This window comes from Pseudorca crassidens, chromosome 17 (assembly GCF_039906515.1).
Source record: "Pseudorca crassidens isolate mPseCra1 chromosome 17, mPseCra1.hap1, whole genome shotgun sequence".
Lineage (NCBI taxonomy): Eukaryota > Metazoa > Chordata > Mammalia > Artiodactyla > Delphinidae > Pseudorca > Pseudorca crassidens.
In genome coordinates, this window is record NC_090312.1 from 41,615,820 (window position 1) to 41,632,744 (window position 16,925).

At 42.7% G+C, this 16,925-nt stretch overlaps 1 long non-coding RNA gene across 1 annotated transcript in view; it reads right to left on the minus strand.

Moving 5' to 3' along the window:
* The window catches only part of LOC137210128 (uncharacterized), a 189,919-nt gene that overhangs the window by 59,633 nt on the left and 113,361 nt on the right, over window positions 1–16,925 (minus strand). The gene's annotated exons all lie outside the window — the stretch shown is intronic.

Genomic DNA, 16,925 nt, shown 5'->3' on the forward strand with positions numbered 1-16,925 from the left:
GAAGTTATCTTAGAATTAGCTGGGGAACTTTTGATAGAAGCTAATTTCCTGCAATTAGGCCAATGGGTACTCCAGACAATTAATTGGGATGTTAAAAGAAAGTGCACTCTTACAGGCAGGACACAAACTAATAAGGCTGGGGATTTATTGGTTACATTAGTTGCTTCTAAATTTTCATCACGGCCACAATGGACCATCAAACATCTTAAATAGTAGTTGGATGAAATGCTTCTAAGTAGTTTCATTTAACGGCTCTTTTATTAAAAATCCAAAGCTCTTGCACAAGGTTCCCTGCCTTCTCCCATCAGGCTCTCAGTTATCTTTTCTCTCCCTGCCCCTCCATGATATCAGTTTTATGCCAAAAAGACGTCTTGTCACTTCTTTCCTCTCTTTACTGAGAGCCTCACAAAACATCCTTGGCAAGCTCGATTGTGTTGTCTGTCATCTCCCTTCCCTTTTTTCAATAATCCACATTTACCCACACTCACCAAATTCCTCTCCTTTTTACTTTGCATCCAAGCACTTTCTTGGTTGATCTCTTAACACACACTCACCTATCTCCAATTGCTATCAATAACAGTCACTGTCACTCACAATTATAATCTCTCTTTCAATAGGTGCTATTTTTTATTGACTCAGCACAGTCATTAAACAGTTGACCAGGACCTTCAAGATGGTGGAGGAGTAAGACGTGGAGATCACCTTCCTCTCCACAAATACATCAAAAACACATCTCCCTGTGGACAAACTCCTACAGAACACCTACTGAACGCCGGCAGAAGACCTCAGATTTCCTGAAAGGCAAGAAAATCCTATGTACCTGGGTAGGGCAAAAGAAAAAACGGAGACAAAAGAATAGGGATGGGACCTGCACCTCTGGGAGGGAGCTGTGAAGAAGGAAAGGTTTCCACACACTAGGAAACCCCTTCACTGGTGGAGACGGGGGATGGCAGGGGGGAAGCTTCAGAGCCACGGAGGGGAATGCAGCAACAGGGGTGCGGAGGGCAAAGCGGAGAGATTCCCACACAGAGGATTGGTGCTGACCGGCACTCACCAGCCCGAGAGGCTTCTTGTCTGCTCACCCGCCGGGGCGGGCAGGGGCTGGGAGCTGAGGCTCAGGCTTCAGAAGTCAGACCCCAGGGAGAGGACTGGGGTTGGCTGCATGAAGACAGCCTGAAGGGGGCTAGTGCACCACAACTAGCTGGGAGGGAGTCAGGGAAAATGTCTGGACCTACCAAAGAAGCAAGAGACCATTGTTTCGGGGTGCGTGAGGAGAGGGGATTCCTTTCCTGTGTGCCCACAGAAGGCAAAGCACCACCTAAGCGAGCTCCAGAGATGGGCATGAGCCCCGGCTATCAGCTCAGACCACAGAGACAGGCACGAAATGCTAACACTGCTGCCACTGCCACTGCCACCAAGAATCCTGTGTGCAAACACAGGTCACTACCCACACCCTCCCCGGGAGCCTATGCAGCATGCCACTGCCAGGGTCCCGAGATCCAGGGACAACTTCTCCGGGGAAACACATGGCACGCCTCAGGCTGTTGCAATGTCATGCTGGCCTCTGCCTCCGCAGGCTCTCCCTGCATTGCAATTATGACTACTGTACCCCTCCCTCTTCCTAGCCTGAGAGAGCAAGAGAACCCTAACCAGCCGCTGCATTAACCCCCTCCTGTATGGGCGGGGAACACCCAGCGGTGGGGACAACCCAAGACTGAACCCCAGGAGCTGGACAAACAAAGAAGAGAATGGGAAATTTCTCCATACAGCCTCAGGAGCAGCAGATTAAATCCCCAGAATCAACTAGATGAACCCTGCCTCTGTGGAATACTTGAATAGACAATGAATGCTCCAAAAACTGAGGCAGTTGACTTTGGGAGCAACCGTAGACTTGGGGTTTGCTGTCTGTGCCAGATGTGTTTCTGATTTTTCTGTTTATCTTAATTTAGTTTTTAGAGCTTGTTATCATTGCTGGATTTGTTGATTGGTTTGGTTGCTCTCTTCTTTTGTTTTAATTTTTTTAAAAATTTTTAATTTCATTATTTTTTGCTTTTATTACTTTTTCTATTTAAAAAAATGTTTTTCTTCCCTTTTTTCTTACTTTTCTTCAGAGATGTGTGGCCGACAGGGTCTTAGTGCTCTGGCTGGGTGTCAGGCCTGAGCCTCCAAGGTGGGAGAGCCTACTACAGGAAACTGGACCATCAGAGACCACGTGGCCCCACCTAATATCAATTGGCGAGAGCGCTCCCAGAGAACTCCATCTGAACACTAAGACCCAGCTCCACCCAACAGCCAGCAAGCTCCAATGTGGTTCGCCCGATGCCAAACAACTAGCAAGACAGAGACACAACCCCACCCATTAGCAGAGAGGCTGCCTAAAATCATACTAAATTCACAGACACCCCAAAACACACCACCAGACGCAGACCTGCCCACCAGAAAGACAAGATCCTGCCCCATGCACCAGAACACAGGCACCAAGCCCCTCCAACAGGAAGCCTACACAACCCACTGAACCATCCACACCCACTGGGGGCAGACCCCAAAAACAATGGGAACTACAAAACTGCATCCTGTGAAAAAGAGACCCCAAACACAGTAAGTTAAACAAAATGAGAAGACAGAGAAATACGCAGCAGATGAAGGAGTGAGGTAAAAACCCACCAGACCAAACAAATGAAGAGGAAATAGGCAGTCTACCTGAAAAAGAATTCAGAAAAATGATAGTAAAGATGATCCAAAATCTTGAAAATAGAATGGAGAAAAGGCAAGAAACGTTTAACAAGGACCTAGAAGAACTAAAGAGGAAACAAACAATGATGAACAAAATAAATGAAATTAAAAATTCTCTAGAAGGAATCAATAGCAGAATAACTGAGGCAGAAGAACGGATAAGTGACCTGGAAGATAAAATAGTGGAAATAACTGCCACAGGGTGGAATAAAGAAAAAAGAATGAGAAGAATTCACGACAGTCTCAGAGACCTCTGGGAAAACATTAAATGCACCAACATTCAAATTATAGGGGTCCCAGAAGAAGAAGAGAAAAAGAAAGGGTCTGAGGAAATATTTGAAGAGATTATAGTTGAAAACTTCCCTAACATGGGAAAGGAAAGAGTCAAGTCCAGGAAGCGCAGAGAGTCCCATACAGGATAAATCCAAGGAGAAACATGCCAAGACACATATAACTCAACCTATCAAAAATTAAATACAAAGAAAAAATATTAAAAGCAGCAAGGGAAAATCAACAAATAATATAGAAGGGAATCTCCATAAGGTTAACAGCTGATCTTTCAGCAGAAACTCTGCAAGCCAGAAGGGAGTGGCAGGACATATCTAAAGTGATGAAAGGGAAAAAACTACAATCAAATTTACCCTACCCACCAAGAATCTCACTCAGGTTCGATGGAGAAATTAAAACCTTTACAGACATGCAAAAGTTAAGAGAATTGAGCACCAGCAAACCACCTTTACAACAAAGGCTAAAGGAAAATTCTCTAGGCAGGAAACACAAGAGAAGGCAAAGACCTACAAAAACAAACCCAAAACAATTAAGAAAATGGTAATAGAAACATACATATCGATAACTACCTTAAATGTAAATGGGTTAAGTGCTCGAACTGAAGGACATACACTGGCTGAAGGGATACAAAAAAACACACTAATATATATGCTGTCTACAAGAGACCCAATTCAGACATAGGGACACATACAGACTGAAAGTGAGGGGATAGAAAAAGATATTCCATGCAAATGGAAATCAAAAGAAAGCTGCAGTAGCAATTCTCATATCAGAAAAAACAGACTTTAAAATAAAGACTATTACAAGAGACAAAGAAGGACACTACAGAATGATCAAGGGATCAATCCAAGAAGAAGATATAACAATTGTAAATATTTATGCACCCAACATAGGAGCACCTCAATACATAAGGCAAATGCTAACAGCCATAAAAGGGGAAACTGACAGTAATACAATAATAGTAGGGGGCTTTAACACCCCACTTACATCAATGGACAAATCATCCAGACAGAAAATAAATAAGGAAACACAAGCTTTAAATGAAACAACAAAACAGATAGATTTAATTGATATTTGTAGGATATTCCATCCAAAAACAACAGAATACACTTTCTTCTCAAGTGCTCATGGAACATTCTCCAGGATAGATCATATCTTGGGTCACAAATCAAACCTTGGTAAATTTAAGAAAATTGAAATCATATCAAGCATATTTTCCAACCACAACGCTATGAGACTAGATATCAATTACAGGAAAAAATCTGTAAAAAATGCAAACTCATTGGAGGCTAAACAATACACTACTTAATAACCAACAGATCACTGAAGAAATCAAAAAGGAAATCAAAAAATACCTAGAAATAATGACAATGAAAACACAATGACCCAAAACCTATGGGATATGGCAAAAGCAGTTCTAAGAGGGAAGTTTATAGCAATGCAATCCTACCTCAAGAAACAAGAAACATCTCAAATAAGCAACCTAACCTTACACCTAAAGCAATTAGACAAAGAAGGAAAAAAATTAAAAAAACCAAAGTTAGCAAAAGGAAAGAAATCATAAAGATCAGATCAGAAATAAATGAAAAAGAAATGAAAGAACAATAGCAAAGATCAATAAAACCGAATGCTGGTTCTTTGAGAAGATAAACAAAATTGATAAACCATTAGCCAGACTCATCAAGAAAAAAAGGGAGAAGACTCAAATCAATAGAATTAGAAATGAAAAAGGAGAAGTAACAACTGACACTGCAGAAATACAAAGGATCATGAGAGATTACTACAAGCAACTATATGCCAGTAAAACAGAGAACCAGGAAGAAATGGACAAATTCTCAAAAAAGCACAACCTTCAGAGACTGAACCAGCAAAAAATAGAAAATACAAACAGACAAATCACAAGCACTGAAATCGAGACTGTGGTTAAAAGTCTTCCAACAAACAAAAGCCCAGGACCAGATGGCTTCACAGGCGAATTGTATCAAACATTTAGAGAAGAGATAACACCGATTCTTCTCAAACTCTTCCAAAATATAGCAGAGGAAGGAACACTCCTAAACTCATTCTATGAGGTCACCATCACCCTGATAGCAAAACCAGACAAAGATATCACAAAGAAAGAAAACTACAGGCCAATATCACTGATGAACATAGATGCAAAAATCCTCAACAAAATACTAGCAACAGCACATTAAAAGGATCATACACCATGATCGAGTGGGGTTTACCCTAGGAATGCAAGGATTCTTCAACATACTCAAATCAATCATTGTGATACACCATATTAACAAACTGAGGGATAAAAACCATATTATCACCTCAATAGATGCAGAAAAAGCTTTCACCAAAATTCAACACCCATTTATTATAAAAACCCTCTAGAAAGTAGGCATAGAGGGAACTTACCTCAACATAATAAAGGCCATCTATGACAAACCCACAGCCAACATCATTCTCAATGATGAAACCACTTCCACTAAGATCAGGAACAAGACAAGGTTGCCCACTCTCACCAATATTATTCAACATAGTTTTGGAAGTTTTAGCCACAGCAATCAGAGAATAAAAAGAAGTAAAAGGAATCCAAATTGGAAAAGAAGAAGTAAAGCTGTCACTGTTTGCAGATGACATTATACTATACATAGAGAATCCTAAAGATGCTACCAGAAACCTACTAGAGCTAATCAATGAATTTAGTAAAGTAGCAGGATACAAAATTAATGCACAGAAATCTCTTGCATCCCTATACGTTAATGATGAAAAGTCTGAAAGAGAAATTAAGGAAACACTCCCATTTACCACTGCAACAAAAGAATAAAATACCTAGGAATAAACCTACCTAAGGAGACAAAAGACCTGTATGCAGAAAATTTTAAGATACTGGTGAAAGAACTTAAAGATGATACAAATAGATGGAGAGACATACCATGTTCTTGGATTGGAAGAATTAAAATTGTGAAAATGACTCTACTACCCAAAGCATCTACAGATTTAATACAATCCCTATCAAACTACCACTGGCATTTCTCACAGAACTAGAACCAAAAATTTCACCATTTGTATGGAAACACAAAAGACCCCGAATAGCCAAAGCAATCTTGAGAAAGAAAAATGGTGCTGGAGGAATCAGGCTCTGTGACTTCAGACTATACTACAAAGCTACAGTAATCAAGACAGTATGGTACTGGCACAAAAACAGAAATATAGATCAATGGAACAGGATAGAAAGGCCAGAGATAAACCCACGCACATATGGTCACCTTATCTTTGATAAAGGAGGCAAGAATATACAGTGGAGAAAAGACAGCCTCTTCAATAAGTGGTGCTGGGAAAACTGGACAGGTACATGTAAATGTATGAAATTAGAACACTCCCTAACACCACACACAAAAATAAACTCAAAATGGATTAAAGACCTAAATGTAAGGCCAGACACTATCAAAACATAGGCAGAACACTCTATGACATAAATCACAGCAAGATACTTTTTGACCCACTTCCTAGACAATGGAAATAAAAATAAAAATAAACAAATGGGACATAATGAGACTTAAAAGCTTTTGCACAGCAAAGGAAACCATAAACAAGATGAAAAGCAGCCCTCAGAATGGGAGAAAATATTTGCAAATGAAGCAACTGACAAAGGATTATTCTCCAAAATTTACAAGCAGCTCATGCAGCTCAATATCAAAAAAACAAAAACCCAATCCAAAAATGGGCAGAAGACCTAAATAGACATTTCTCAAAGGATATATGCAGATTGCCAACAAACACATGAAAGGATGGTCAACATCACCAATCACTAGAGAAATGCAAATCAAAACTACAATGAGGTATCACCTCACACCAGTCAGAATGGCCATCATCAAAAAATCTACAAACAGTAAATGCTGGAGAGGGTGTGGAGAAAAGGGAACCCTCTTGCACTGTTGGTGAGAATGTAAATTGATACAGCCACTATGGAGAACAGTATGGAGGTTCCTTAAAAAACTAAAAATAGAACTACCATACGACCCAGCAATCCCACTACTGGGCATATACCCTGAAAAAACCATAATTCAAAAAAAGTCATGTACCAAAATGTTCATTGCAGCTCTATTTACAATAGCCAGAACATGGAAGCAACCTAAGTGTCCATCAACAGATGAATGGATAAAGAAGATGTGGTACATATATACAATGGAATATTACTCAGACATAAAAAAATGAAATTGAGTTATTTGTAGTGAGGTGGATGGACCTAGAGTCTGTCATACAGAGTGAAGTAAGTCAGAAAGAGAAAAACAAATACCATATGTTAACACACATCTATGGAGTCTTAAAAAAAAATGGTTCTCATGAACCTAGGGGCAGGACAGGAATAGAGACGCAGACATAGAGAATGGCTTGAGGACACAGGGATAGGGAAGGGTAAGTTGGGACAAGGTGAGAGAGTGGCATGGACATATATACACTGCCAAGTGTAAAACAGATAGCTTGTGGGAAGCAGCCGCACAGCACAGGGAGATTGGCTCAGGGCTTTGTGACCATCTAGAGGGGTGGGATAGGGATGGTGGGAGGGAGATGCAAGAGGAAGCGGATATGGGGATATATGTATATGTATAGCTGATTCACTTTGTTATACAGCAGAAACTAACACACATTGTAAAGCAATTATACTCCAATAAAGATGTTAAAAAAAAAAAAAGAAAAACAGTTGACCAGAGTTTAAAATACTAAGCTTAACTGGAAATCTGATAACGCTGTTTAATTTTTTCAAAGAAACTGGACCTTATTGAAGATCTCCTCCAGGGCAAGAATTGTGCTTACAGTTTCATAGCATAGGAAAGGGCTGCCAGTTGCTGACTGGTGTTTTCTTCTCGATTTTTGATTCTAATTGCTAGAAGAAGCAATAGTGGAATAAAAGTCGTCTCCGTGTTTACCCATATTCCCATTTGTTGGACTAGGTTTGGATGCTCAGTTTTAATCTTTTTCCTTATCCTCCCTCTTGACTTCCTTTTCATCCTCCTCTTCCCCCACGGCCATCAGCACCACCTGCATCTTCATAGTTATTTCCAGAGAATTAAGCCCCGCTCTGGAGACCCAGGCTGTGCACCGTTGAGCTCTCCTGCTGCAGTCAGATGCTCTACCCCTGAGCTGTACCCGCCCCCCACCCCCAGTTTTCCTGCTGGCACCAGCCCAGAAGGCCCTCAGGGAGACAGTGTGTGGGATTGAAAGGGGAGCGGTGGAAGACTTCGGGGAGTCACTGCTGGGGGACTCAAAGAGCCCAGAGGCTCTGAAACCCACTGTCCATCAGCTCCTCCACTCTGGCCACAGGAACGCCTCCCCCCTCCTTAGGCAGGGAAGCATCTCTTCTGTGGCTCCTTTTCCCTTCCCACACTTTCTCTGCCTGTGTTTAACCAATTTTCTATTTGTAAGAAAACATGTAAAAGCTAGAGGGAAAGAGGCTGCATGCAGGGCACTATTCCGGCTGAACCCCCTGGAATGGATCCCTGTGGAGGGAAGGTGTGGGGAATGTGAAAGCCCCAGCATCTCTCAGCATTGCAGCTGTGTATTTGGGAGACAAAATTCACAATTCTGCCCCCATCCCTTGAGCACACAAAGTTTTGTTTTTGTTGGGTTTTTTTCCCCAGACATTAAAAGAGGGTTATTTCAAGCAGGTTTCAAGGTTTTTGATTTAAGAAATCCACGGTCACCTGTCCCTCCCTGACCAACAGAGCAGACCCCCAGGAGGCTGACAGCTCCGCAGAGGTCCAGGCGCTTTCAAGGGCACCACTCTGGTTTATATGTGTTTGGAAAATGTTGCTGCATCAATCCGTCACCCCCACAAAAGAAAACACCTATAAAAGGAGAACCTGGCCTTGAGAAGGACAGTGGAGGTGAGATTCAACTTGCACAGGGCATGAACGGAAGAATCACAATCGGCAGGAAACAGACCAGAAATAAAAATGGATTCCCACCTCCCACTCACCCAAGTTAAACTTGAAAGGAGATGGAAATGGCCGCAGCTGGGCTGGCACTGCCGTTGGTGGTGGCATCTACCTGGCTTGCTCTGAGTCTTGCTCAGGGTTTGGCTGGGCAGGGGGTGCCCCTGCACTACAGTCAACAACACACGAATCTCTGCTTTTAGTTCCCATGATGTATACTTTGAACCTGACTCCTCTGCTGAGAAAGATAAAGTTTGAGTATTGAACAGGATTAGAGATGATCAAACTGAACAACACGCCCTGGCCATGAGGCCCGTCCTGGACTATTCAGCCCCTGTCAAGCTGCCTGCTGAGTTGCAGTTGCACGGGTGAGCCCAGCAAGACCAGACTACCCAGCTGACTGCCATCCCATGGCATCGTGAACTAACAGTATTATTCATTATTCATTAATTTAAATGTTATTGTCTTAAGTCATTATATTTGGCAGTGATTTGTTGAACAGCGTAAACTAACTGACAGACTCCAATATGTCAGGAGAGGATTGGCTTTCCCCCTGCAACGTACGCGCACACACACAAGCTATGCTTTGGAACGCCCACCTAGAGTTCTCGCCGCTTTAAGCTGCCTACAAAGTGTCAATGTGTTAGGTTAAAATTGTTCACTGAACGCGTAGACAATTGTTAAACTATCTTGGTTTATTATTTAGGGTAGACTAAATGCTAGAATAAGTACCCCAAATGTAAACTTCAACCCTAATAGTGTTGATTTTTTTATTCACATAACAATCCTGGGTGGTTCTAGATTTGGAAAAGGAAGGTCTGCTCCATGCATTTATTCAGGGACCCAAGTTGATGGCAGCTCTGTCATCTCTAACATGATGCTCACAGGTTATCCTGGGCACTGCTCTTCCAGCTGGGCAGAAGAGGGAACAAATGAAGGAACAAACACAGAAGGGTACAGCCAGCCGGAAGTGGCCTACATCAGATTCACTCACACTTCATTGGCTAGAATTCTGTTACCTGGACACATATAACTGTGAGTGAGTCTGGGAAGTGAAAGAGAGAATGACTCTTGGTGGGCAACAGCAGTCTCTGTCATATCTGTGTGGCATGTAGGGTTTAGAAATTATGACCTTAGAGTCAGGGCTCTAAGACAGAACCAGGGATCCAGGGTTGATGGCGTTCACAAGGGAGAAAAGTTAGAAAACTAGGAAGCTTCATCATGGGCGGAGGGGTCACAGTATCTCACACTTTATCTTCTCCCAGGGAGAAGTGAGGCCAGTAGAGGTGGTGACACTTTGTTCCATACCTGGGGTGACTTGAGAGGAAGACTGGGGAGCAGCGTCTGACAATCTGCTGATTCGTTTGCAGAGAAGGCCACTGAGGCCAAGGCCGACTGTCATGGGCGTGTCCATTCCAGCTGGGGTCCTGGCCTCAACAGAGGGAAGAAAGTCCTATAAGGGCTTATGAGCAGATAATTTCAGCTCTCTTTCCCAATTACCTAAGTTCAAGATGACTGGAACGAGGAAATAGGCCCTTAAAAGCCTCATATCCAGGGCTTCCCTGGTGGCGCAGTGGTTGAGAGTCCGCCTGCCGATGCAGGGGACACAGGTTCGTGCCCCAGTCCGGGAAGATCCCACGTGCCGCGGAGCGGCTGGACCCGTAAGCCATGGCCGCTGAGCCTGCGCGTACGGAGCCTGTGCTCCACAATGGTGAGAGGCCTGCGTACTGGAAAAAAAAAAAAAAAAAAAAAAAGCCTCATATCCAGGATCTCACACAGTGGAGAGGACGTTTCTTAATACTGAGGGCTACTACCCACAGAAAAATAATCAATTGATATAAGTTATGTAAGAAAAAACTTCCTAATAATTTGGCATGTTTTAAGAAAGATAATTATATAATGTATTTATTTGATTTTTAGATTAAGAGCAAAAAATACAAGTGGTTTGTAATAAATATCATTAGTAAAATATGTACTGTAGTTTGATTTTAATGCTAAGTAAGATAAAGAGACAGAGCAAATGTCTACAAAGACAGAAAGTCAAAAGACAAAAACAAGGACAAGGGAAAAGGGAGAGAAACAGAATAAGAAACACTTAGAAATACATTTGAGCAAAACATATACCCTAAGTCCTAAGTCCTTTCTTCACATGAAGTAGAGAACATGGGATGCACAGCTAGAAAGATTTACAAAGCCAATTTGTATGAACTACCAGTTCTTCCTCAACTCTAATTCTTAGCCATTCACATAGTATCTACCTGCCTCCTTGAGGCAGATATTGAAACTAAAGACATAATTCAATAGACTGAAATCATCTCTGCAGCAAAGACTTCATGGGTCATAACTTCCTCCTCAAAGAAAAATGTCCTCCAGACATAAAATTCATCTGAGGAGTCCAGGCATCTCTGCAGTGAGCACTACGTGCCCAACCACTTAACAGTGATACCCAGGCAGGTAGCAAACTTAACCCTAATATCCATTTCTGTGGTTCCTGGGGAGCCCAGCCACTGAAGGCAATGTGCCCATCACAGAGACCTGGCATCCGCAGGCCACTGAGGTGGACCACCACGCTCCACAAGGTGAGGCTCTGCTCTGCGGACTGCCATAAATACCCCCATGGAAGAAATGGGAATTCTGTCATCCGTTGGGAAATCATTGCAAAACCCAGTGGACTTCGTTACATAAAATGTGGAAATAAGTACACTTAAGAAAAAAAATGGATTAAAATTCTTTTTTATTCTCAATTAAGGGGAAAATGTTTCTTTTCTCCATTTTCTTGACTAATATCAATGACTTACTCGTCACAAAGCTGAAGTCAATGCTTTCCTTCTCCTGAGATTTTCAAGAGAAAAGTTAAAGAGGCAATAAAACCAACTTGGAAAGCATACGAATGAAGTGCCGTGTAACCCCGGGTGACAAATTACACATGTTCCCTTTCAACTCTTTGATTCTAGGATTTTTCTGGATGTTCCAAAAAAACAGGCCCAAAGCTTGAAATCATTTTCCTAGAAAAGAACAGCCTAGAAGTTTCTTCTTGTTCCCTGAGTATTCTAATGGCAGCAATAATGAAATGGCCATTCATTCATTTATTCATTCAATAAGCATTTTTGAGCACCGTAACAGGGATAGGGTGATTAATAAGAGTCTAACTATTAGTTCTTAAAGCATTCAGCTAGAATTATTGCAGTCTTGAGTTTGTCTTGCTTTCTCTTGTAAATGTTCTGGTTGTATATTGCTTAATAACAGACCACCCCAAACTATAGTGGCTTAAAACAAAACTAATCATTTATTTTGCTCATCAGTCTATAACTAGGATAGAGCTCAGTGGAGACGGCTCATCTCTGCTCCAAGTGACTTCAGCTGGAGAGGCTCAACCGAAGCTAGAAGATCTATCAATACTTTGAGACGGTGCACTCACGTGCCTGGCAAGTTAATGCTGGTTAACCAGGGCTGTCATCTAGGGGCCTTAGTTCTTCTCCACCTCTTCTTAGACCTCTCCATGGGATACTGGGACTTCTTCACAATATACTGGCTCTATTTCAAAAGTGAATATTCCAATAGGTCTGGGAGAAAGCTACAAGATTTCTTATGACCTAGTCTCAGAAGTCCCGGAACTTCATTTCTACTACATTCTATTAATCAGGTAAATCCACAAAGACCAGCCCAACTCAAGGGGCGGACAATTAGACTCCATCTCTCAAAGGGAGTTGTAGCGAACAATCTGGACTCCTCTTTATACTACCATAGCAAGATTAGGTCCCACAAAATCTTGCTCAGTTTTTTCCCTGTGATTTTAATGAGAGCTTCTTATATATGTGTCTGAAGAAAGAATGAACGTCTGAGAAGAACTTAAGTATCCAGGAGGGCACTGTGGAGTTGGCCCAGCAGTCTTCTGGAGGTGGTAGGAAGTCTAACATAAAGTAAAGCATAAACTCAATTTGCAATTAAAATTCTTCCCATATATTCGTGCACACTCTTTCATTAGTAAGTATGGTACACACTATTGTCTGATTATCACAAATTCATTTCCCTTTCCTCTTCTGAGAGAGCCCCAGTCTTGTTCAAAATCAACTTCTCCACAAAGCCATGTGCTTCAGAAAAGTGTGTGCATTCCCAACCCCAGGGGTGAATTAGGATTGGTTTAAGTCAATTATCATGGCCTCATTACTCTCGCCAGTAAATGATTAGACATGTGACATACTCCTAGCCAATGAGATATGAGAGGAAATCTCTCAGAATGCTTCAGAGAACTTTTCACTAATAGAAGACACACAGGAAGAAATGGTTTCTCTTTTGTGTCTGAATAGGACACCCAGAACTGCCATAACTGTCTTGCAGCCATGAGAAGAACAAGCCTGAGAATGGACCTCTGAGTGTCTTTCCATCATCTTTCTGAATCTCCTCACCATGTTACATCTATCTATCTATCTATCTATCTATCATCTATCTATCAAATGGCATAGGCATTTGGACTGATTTGGTTTTAACCCCCAGGACAATGATAGCATCTCAGTGTAAGAAGGTGTGTTAAATGCTTATAATAATCAACTTCTGACAATCCAAATTATAGACATCTACAAAAGCTGAAAATGCTAATACACAGTAGATTCTCATTATTCATGGATTCCATATTTGTGAATTCATCTACTCACTAAAATGTATTTACAACCCCTGTATCAGTATTCACCCTGCTTTCACAGTCGTCTATGAACGTGCACAGAGTGGGGGAAATTTTGAGCTGCCTGACACGTGCATTCCCAGCTGAGGTTGAACAGATGACACCTGGCTTCCTGTCTCAGCTCTCACACTGTAAACAAGTGTCCTTTTCATGGTATACTTAGTGCCACATTGTTCATAGTTCTGTGCTTTTTGTTGGTGATTTCACTGCTCAAAATGGCCCCAAGCATAGTGCTGAAGTGCTGTCTAGTGTTCCTAAGCTCAGAAAAGCTGTGATGTGCCTTGCAGAGAAAGTACCTGTGTTAGAGAAGCTTCACTTAGGCATGATTTCTAGTCCTGTTGGCCATGAATTCAATGCTAATGAATCAACAATATATATTAAATAAGGTGTCTTTAAACAGAAATATTCATAAAACAAGACTATGTATTGATCACTGAAAAAAATATTGTGACCAGAGGTTCACAGAAACCTAAGCCTGTATTTCCCTAGAAGCAATGGTTTGGTATTTGCCCATTCAGTGTTTACAGAGCCTTTATAGAACAGAACTACCACGAATAATGAGAATTGACTATATGTTTTATTTCCCATTATTTGTTTCTTTCTCTCACCAAAGGTACAGTGTTCGAGGGTAAAACTATAGAAAGTGAGTACCATCAACCTCAGTGAATCAGTCCCTTACAAGATCCAATGACTTTACAGTTATGAATCCTGGCTGCCTGGAGCCCCCCAGTAGCTGGGCATCACGACCAGATGACCTGAGGTAGTTCACTACACATTCCAACAATCACCAGCAAATACAGCATGCTACAAGGAAAGGCTCACACTTTGCAGTCAAAGAGCCTGCTAGAGGAAAGTTTTCCCAAAAGCAGAATGTCCCACAAAACAAATATTTACAACCTGGACCTGACCGTTCTCCCAGGTTTCCTTATCTAAGGCGATAAAACACACCCCTGTTAAAGTGTTACTTTGATCTGGGGTCTTCTCCAGACCCACAACAGACAAGAGGGATGCTCTTGCTAAACACAAGCATTTGAGCCCAGACTCAAAGTTTTCACAGCCTGGGAGGCCAGTTTCCTTCTTAATCAGGGGTCCAGCTTACTCTCTACAAAGAGCCTGTATGCATGTTCCCCAATCCATGGTGTATCATCGTCTTCCTCATGTGGTGAGATCTCATTAGCCACTGCTAAAGTTAGGACCAATAAACCGCACAGCAACCCAGCCAACACAGGCCACGTTCACCAACACTGGACTCAGCCTGTGCAGGAGAACTCTGAGGCCAACTCCTCCATCCACTGAAGGCCATGACCAAGGGATTAATAGCTCGCTCCACTGCACCCAAAAGGGTATTCAGACTCTTTAGGGTCCTTATCAATTGGCCCACACTTGGCCAGGAGGAGGCCCTGTGTTTCTGGTCCAAGTTTCCTTCTCTGAAAAGCCAAACTTCTCAAATGATTTGTTCCCATGTACCGTCTCCCTCTTTCCTCACTCTTCAAGCTGGTTTCAACCTCCACTGTGCCACCTAAAACTTAGCGAAAGCTTTCAATGGCTTGCTCCATCAGCCAGGAACTTTCCAGTCTTAGCATTCAAGGACTCCCACCTGCTCCTCAAAGCTCCGTCTCCTCTCTGCTTCTGAACTTCTCTCTCTCTGTCCCACTCAGCCACGGGCACTTTGGCTCTCTCCATCCTCAGTCCGCCCTTGGACTCCTCAAGACCTGGAAGTAGCCCTTTCCCCCTCCCTCGGAGTCCACCACCAACAGCCTCATCGCCACCTGCAGCTTCACTCACCTTTCATGAGGAAGCCCCCAACTTACAGAAGTAGCCCAGACTTCTCTGAGCTTTGGACTTGTATATAAATTACAGTAGTGACTAACACTTACACAGTACTCACTCTGCACTAGGTACCCATCTAAGTGCTTTACATATGCTAACCTCATTTGGGTCTCACCAGAACCTTATAAGGTGGGTACCACTGTCATGATCCCCTTCCTTTTAACAGATGAAGAAACCAGGGGCACAGAAATGTTAAGAAACTTTCCCAAGGTCACATGGCTGCTAAGAGGCAGTCAGGGGGCTTCCCTGGTGGCGCAGTGGTTGAGAGTCCGCCTGCGGATGCAGGGGACACGGGTTCGTGCCCCGGTCCGGGAAGATCCCACATGCCGTGGAGCGGCTGGGCCCGTGAGCCATGGCCGCTGAGCCTGCTTGTCCGGAGCCCGTGCTCTGCAACGGGAGAGGCCACAACAGTGAGAGGCCCGCGTACCACAAAAAAAAAAAAAAAAAAAAGAGGCAGTCAGGGTTCAGAGACCATGCTTTTAATCACTACACAATATTGCCTTTCAATGTATTTACTTACCAAAAAAATCACTATTTGAATGTCTTATAAAAAGTAAAAAATAAACTTGTAATACTTCTCCCTAAATCTGATCTTTTTTCAGTATTCCCTATTTTGGAGAATGTCACCACCACGCCAACAGCAATTCTGCTGCTCCCTTACCTGAATATCAAACAACCTCTAAATCCTATCCAGTCCACCTCAAAGATATTTCTCAAATCTGACTTCTCTTCTGTACTACTGCCACCTTAGACCAAGCAATAGTCACGTCTTGCCTGGGCTTCTGCAAGAGCTTCCTAATTGGTCTACCTGCATGTACCCAGGTCTGACTCCAGACCTTTCTCCCACTGCAGACAGTGACTTTTTAAAACTCAGATCTGGTCATGTTACATCCTACTCAAAGTTTCCCATCATCCAAACTCTTTCCCAGGCCTGCTCCCTGCAGGTGTAGCCCATGTTCCTCTCCAGCTCTCCCCTGCCCCTCACCTCCTCGCTCGCTGCAAAGGTGTGCTCTTAATCCCTCACATGTGGACCTTATTCCTCCCCGAGGCTGTTTGCTCTGCCTGATTCTCACCCTTCACTTACCCACTCCCACTCCCCACAAACTTACTCGATCTGATTAACTCTTGCTCACACTTGGGAACACCTTTCAGAGATCAGCCAGCCTTCCCTGACTCTTCACATCCCTGTAACACACTTCCCAAGCACACAGTGCTTCTCCTTCGTAGCTCTTTGCACGCATGTCAATAAATAGCTGATTTTGTCATAAGCTCTTTAACATCTGTCTCCCTCATTAGAATATAAGACCCACAATGGCAGAGGCACTCTCTGTCCTGTTTGTCACTATGTCCCCAGAACCCATCAGTGTGCAGGAATAAGGCTCTGAAATGTTTTTTCAATGAATAGGTAATAGCTTGTAGCCATATTATCAACAGCTTAAATGCCATCTTGAGAGGTTGGCACTTACTAG